Raw genomic sequence first — 6,918 nt, forward strand, 5'->3', positions numbered from 1 at the left:
TGCACCACCGGACAGTCCGGTGATTTATAGTCGTACGTCGCCGACGATTTCTCGAGAGCGGCAAGTTCGCCTGAGTCAGCCTGGCGCACCGGACACTGTCCGGTGCACCACCGGACAGTCCGGTGCACCCAGACTGAGCTGACTTCGGCTGAACAAAGCCATCTTTAATTCCAACTTGAATTTTTCCTGTTTCCAGCACTTAGACATAATACATTAGTCTCCAAAACAATATACTAAGTCTTAGAAACATACCTTTATACTTGATTTGTACTTTGTCCACCATTTAACACTTAGGCACTTGTGTTGGACACTAAATCACCAAAATACTTAGAAATGGCCCAAGGGCACATTTCCCTTTCAATCTCCCCCTTTTTGGTGATTTATGCCAACACAACACAAAGCAAGTAGAACAAGTGCAAAATCAATTCAAATAAGAACTCAAGATTATTTTGATTCAACTTTGGCATATATGGATCATTCTTTGCCACCACTTGGTTTGTTTTTGCAAATCAAACTCAATTCCCTATCTCTAAGTCAAACACACTTGTTGAGACATAAAGAGAGTTGTTCCAAGAGAAATTGATCAAAGATTTCGAAAACTCCCCCTATTTCCCATAATCGATTATTCTCCCCACAAGAGACCAACTTTTGACATATATGAGACAAACCAGAGTATTTTGACAAACAAAAACTCTAACTCTATTTTTTTAACATTCTCAAGTGGTAGCTGATCCATTTCTTGCTTTGGCCTTATTTTCTCCCCTTTGGCATCAAGCACCAAAACGGGGTCAATTTTGGCCCTTTAACCCCATTGCCTCACCAAAATCTTCAACTAAGAGTAAAAAGGCAATAAGAGTACAAAGATGAACTTGGAATAAGTTACTCTTTCATCGGAGTGCAGTGGAAGTCTTGCATGGTCCAAGTCCACCTTTTCCCTTTCAAACCTTCTTTGAGACTAAATTAAGCAAACTCAAGCACACAGTTAGTCTCAAAGGGTCAAGTTGTAGCACATCTCCCCCTGAATATGTGCATCACTCGCAAATGGACTTGTGAGGTCCGGGGAGTGCTTGTACAACTTGAGCACCATAAATAAACAACAAAATGTATTAAGGAACATGATCAAGGCATAAAACACATGTATGCTATAAATCAATCCAGGTTCCGCGAATCTAAGACATTTAGCTCACTACGCAGCTTGCAAAAGGTCGACTCATCTAGAGGCCTGGTAAAGATATCGACTAGCTGGTTCTCGGTGCTAACATGAAACACTTCGATATCCCCCTTTTGCTGGTGGTCTCTCAAAAAGTGATGTCAGATGTCTATGTGCTTTGTGCGGCTGTGTTCAACAGGATTATCCGCCATGCGGATAGCACTCTCATTATCACATAGGAGTGGGACTTTGCTCAGATTGTAGCCAAAGTCCCTGAGGGTTTGCCTCATCCAAAGTAGTTGCGCGCAACACTGTCCTGCGGCAATATACTCGGCCTCAGCGGTGGATAGGGCAACAGAGGTTTGTTTCTTAGAACTCCACGACACCAGGGACCTTCCTAAGAATTGGCACGTCCCTGATGTACTCTTCCTATCGACCTTACATCCAGCATAATCGGAGTTTGAATATCCAATTAAGTGAAAGGTAGACCCCTTTGGATACCAGATCCCGAAGCAAGGCGTAGCGACTAAATATCTAAGAATTCGCTTCACCGTCACTAAGTGACATTCCCTTGGATCGGATTGAAATCTAGCACACATGCATACACTAAGCATAATATCCGGTCTACTAGCACATAAATAAAGTAAAGACCCTATCATAGACCGGTATGTCTTTTGATCAACGGACTTACCTCCTTTGTTGAGGTCCGTGTGTCCGTCGGTTCCCATTGGAGTCTTTGCGGGCTTGGCGTCCTTCATCCCAAACCGCTTGATCAAGTCTTGCGTGTACTTCGTTTGGGAGATGAAGGTCCCATCCTTGAGTTGCCTCACTTGGAACCCAAGGAAATAGCTTAACTCGCCCATCATCGACATCTCAAACTTTTGAGTCATCACCCTGCTAAACTCTTCACAAGACTTTTGGTTAGTAGAACCAAATATTATGTCATCGACATAAATTTGGCACACAAAAAGATCACCATCACATGTCTTAGTAAAAAGAGTTGGATCGGCTTTCCCGACTTTGAAAGCATTAGTAATTAAAAAGTCTTTAAGGCATTCATACCATGCTCTTGGGGCTTGCTTAAGTCCATAGAGCGCCTTAGAGAGCTTACACACGTGGTCGGGGTACCGTTCATCCTCGAAGCCAGGGGGTTGCTCCACGTACACCTCTTCCTTGATTGGCCCGTTGAGGAAGGCGCTCTTCACATCCATTTGGAACAACCTGAAAGAATGGTGAGCGACATATGCTAGCAATATACGAATGGACTCTAGCCTAGCCACAGGAGCAAAAGTCTCCTCAAAGTCCAAACCTGCGACTTGGGCATAACCTTTTGCCACAAGTCGTGCCTTGTTCCTTGTCACCACCCCGTGCTCGTCTTGTTTGTTGCGGAACACCCACTTTGTCCCCACAACATTTTGCTTGGGACGAGGCACCAGTGTCCAAACTTCATTTCTCTTGAAGTTATTGAGCTCCTCTTGCATGGCCAACACCCAGTCCGGATCTAGCAAGGCCTCCTCTACCCTGAAAGGCTCAATAGAAGAGACAAAGGAGTAATGCTCACAAAAATTAACTAATCGAGACCGAGTAGTTACTCCCTTGCTAATGTCACCTAAAATCTGGTCGGCGGGATGATCCCTTTGAATCATCGCTCGGACTTGGATTGGAGGTGCCTGTTGTGCTTCTTCCTCCATTACATGATCATTTTGTGCTCCCCCTTGATCACACGTCTTCTCTTGATGAACCTGTTCATCGTCTTGAGTTGGGGGATGCACCATTGTTGAGGAAGAAGGTTGATCTCATGCATTTTGCTCCTGTGGCCGCACATCTCCAATTGCCATGGTGCGTATTGCGACTGTTGGAACGTCTTCTTCATCTACATCATCAAGATCAACAACTTGCTCTCTTGGAGAGCCATTAGTCTCATCAAATACAACGTCGCTAGAGACTTCAACCAAACCCGATGATTTGTTGAAGACCCTATACACCTTTGTATTTGAGTCATAACCTAACAAAAACCCTTCTACCGCTTTGGGAGCAAATTTGGAATTCCTACCCTTCTTCACTAGAATGTAGCATTTACTCCCAAAAACTCAGAAATACGAAACATTGGGTTTGTTACCGGTTAGTAGCTCATACGAAGTCTTCTTGAGGAGGCGATGAAGGTAGACCCGGTTGATGGCGTGACAGGCCGTGTTCACGGCTTCCGACCAAAAGCGCTCGGGAGTCTTGAACTCTCCAAGCATCGTCCTCGCCATGTCTATAAGCGTCCTGTTCTTCCTCTCTACCACACCATTTTGCTGTGGTGTGTAGGGAGCGGAGAACTCGTGCTTGATTCCTTCCTCCTCAAGATACTCCTCCACTTGAAGGTTCTTGAACTTGGACCCATTGTCGCTCCTTATCTTCTTCACCTTGAGCTTAAACTCATTTTGAGCTCTCCTTAGGAAGCGCTTGAGGGTCCCTTGGGTTTCAGATTTATCCTGCAAAAAGAATACCCAAGTGAAGCGGGAAAAGTCATCAACTATAACAAGACCATACTTACTTCCTCCTATGCTTAGATAGGCGACGAGTCCGAAGATGTCCATATGAAGTAACTCCAGGGGTCTTGATGTCGTCATCACATTTTTGGCATGATGAGAGCTTCCCACATGTTTCCCTGCTTGACAAGCTGCACAAGGTCTATCTTTTTCGAAAGTAACATTAGTTAGACCTATCACGTGTTCTCCCTTTAGAAGCTTGTGAAGGTTCTTCATCCCCACATGTGCTAAGCGGCGATGCCACAGCCAGCCCATGCTAGTCTTAGCAATTAAGCATGCATCTAGACCGGCCTCTTCTTTTGCAAAATCAACTAAATAGAGTTTGCCGTCTAATACACCCTTAAAAGCTAATGAACCATCACTTCTTCTAAAGACAGACACATCTACATTTGTGAATAGACAATTATTTATTCCCATATTACATAATTGACTTACGGATAACAAATTATATCCAAGCGACTCAACTAAGAATACATTAGAAATAGAGTGCTCATTTGAGATTGCAATCTTGCCTAAGCCTTTAACCTTGCCTTGATTCCCGTCACCGAATATGATTGAATCTTGGGAATCTTTATTCTTGACGTAGGAGGTGAACATCTTCTTCTCCCCCGTCATGTGGTTTGTGCATCCGCTGTCGATAATCCAGCTTGATCCCCCGGATGCATAAACCTGCAAGGCAAATTTAGGCTTGGGTCTTAGGTACCCAACTCTTGTTGGGTCCTACAAGGTTAGTGACAATATCCTTAGGGATCCAAATGCAAGTTTTATCTCCCTTGCATTTTGCCCCTAGTTTCCTAGCAATCACTTTCCTATCCTTTCTACAAATCGCAAATGAAGCATTGCAAGCATGATAAATTGTAGAAGGTTCATTTATTATTTTCCTAGAAACATGAACAACATTTCTTCTAGGCATGTGATTAACAACATTTCTCCTAGCTAAATTTCTATCATGCATAATAGAAGAACTAGAAGCAACCATGGCATGAGAAAAAGCATCATAACTTGTATAAACATTTCTAGAATGTCTCTTATCATGATACATGAAGGCATGGTTCTTTTGAGCACTACTAGCCATAGGGGCCTTCCCTTTCTCCTTGGCGGAGATGGAAGCCTTATGGCCTGTTAAGTTCTTGACTTCCCTCTTGAAGCCAAGACCATCCTTAATTGAGGGGTGTCTACCAATCGTGTAGGCATCCCTTGCAAATTTTAGCTTGTCAAATTCACTCTTGCTAGTCTTAAGTTGGGCATTAAGACTAGCCACTTCATCATTTAATTTAGAAATGCAAACTAGGTGTTCACTACAAGCATCAACATTAAGATCTTTGCACCTATTGCAAATCATAACATGTTCTACACAAGAGTTAGATTTATTTGCTACTTCTAGTTTAGCATTTAAATCATCATTAACACCTTTTAAAGTAGAGATGGTTTCATGACAAGTAGATAGTTCACAAGAAAGCATTTCATTCCTTTTAACTTCTAGAGCAAGAGAATTTTGTGCACTAACAAATTTATCATGCTCTTCATATAAAAGATCCTCTTGTTTTTCTAGTAATCTATTCTTATCATTCAAAGCATCAATCACTTCATTAATCTTATCAATCTTAGTTCTATCTAAGCCCTTGAATAAGCATGAATAGTCTATTTCATCATCATCACTAGACTCATCCTCGCTTGAAGAAGCATAAGTAGTATTGTTTCGAGTACATACCTTCTTCTCTTTTGCCATGAGGCATCTGTGATGCTCGTTGGGGAAGAGGGATGACTTGTTGAAGGCGGTGGCGGTGAGTCCTTCGTTGTCGGAGTCGGACGAGGAGCAATCCGAATCCCACTCCTTTCCAAGATGTGCCTCGCCCTTCGCCTTCTTGTAGTTCTTCTTCTTTTCCCACTTTCCACTCTTCTTTTCCTGGTTACTATCATTATCGGGACAATTAGCGATAAAATGACCAATCTTACCACATTTGAAGCAGGAGCGCTTCCCCTTTGTCTTGTTCTTGTTAGGGTGCTCCTTGCGACCCTTTAGCGCAGTCTTGAATCGCTTGATGATAAGGGCCATTTCTTCCTCATTAAGCCCGGCCGCCTCAACTTGCGCCACCTTGCTAGGTAGTGCCTTCTTGCTCCTTGTCGCTTTGAGAGCAACGGTTGGAGGCTCGTGGATTGGGCCATTCAATGCATCATCCACGTATCTCGCCTCCTTGATCATCATCCGCCCGCTTACAAACTTTCCAAGTATCTCCTCGGGCGTCATCTTGGTGTACCTAGGATTCTCACGAATATTGTTCACAAGATGTGGATCAAGGACGGTAAAGGACCTTAGCATTAGACGGACGACGTCGTGGTCCGTCCATCGCGTGCTTTCGTAGCTCCTTATTTTGTTGATGAGGGTCTTGAGACGGTTGTACGTTTGGGTTGGCTCCTTGCCCCTGATCATTGCGAATCTTCCAAGTTCACCCTCCACCAACTCCATTTTGGTGAGCATGGTGACGTCGTTCCCCTCATGTGAGATCTTGAGGGTGTCCCAAATCTGCTTGGCGTTATCCAAGCTGCTCACCTTATGGTATTCGTCCCTGCACAATGAAGCTAGAAGAACAGTAGTAGCTTGTGCATTTTTGTGAATTTGCTCATTAATGAACATGGGACACTGTCCGGTGCACCACCGGACACCGTCCGGTGCACCCAGACTGAGCTGACTTCGGCTAAACAAAGCCATCTTTAATTCCAACTTGAATTTTTCCTGTTTCCAGCACTTAGACATAATACATTAGTCTCCAAAACAATATACTAAGTCTTAGAAACATACCTTTATACTTGATTTGTACTTTGTCCACCATTTAACACTTAGGCAGTTGTGTTGGACACTAAATCACCAAAATACTTAGAAATGGCCCAAGGGCACATTTCCCTTTCAATTAGGCCAATAGAAGCCAGATCTTCGTAATAACCACTTCATCTTCGGAGCCGATTGATGGGTACCACAAATCCCCTCATGTACTTCGGCCATGGCTAATATAGCATCATCTAGGCCCAAGCATTTAAGCAGGACATCGTTGACCGTTCGGCGGTAGAGTTCATAACTCATTAAAACATACTTGAAAGCTGTACGCCGAACATTCATATCCATCCTAACACTAGGATTTCGTAGGTATTTAATTATGGGTGTCCTATAATCAATTGCATCGGCTTCGTTGTCAGCCAAATCAACCAGGAGAACTTTCTTGGCCCTGGTTGTCAGAT

This window comes from Zea mays, chromosome 5 (genome assembly GCF_902167145.1).
Source record: "Zea mays cultivar B73 chromosome 5, Zm-B73-REFERENCE-NAM-5.0, whole genome shotgun sequence".
In the NCBI taxonomy this organism is placed as follows: Eukaryota; Viridiplantae; Streptophyta; class Magnoliopsida; order Poales; family Poaceae; genus Zea; species Zea mays.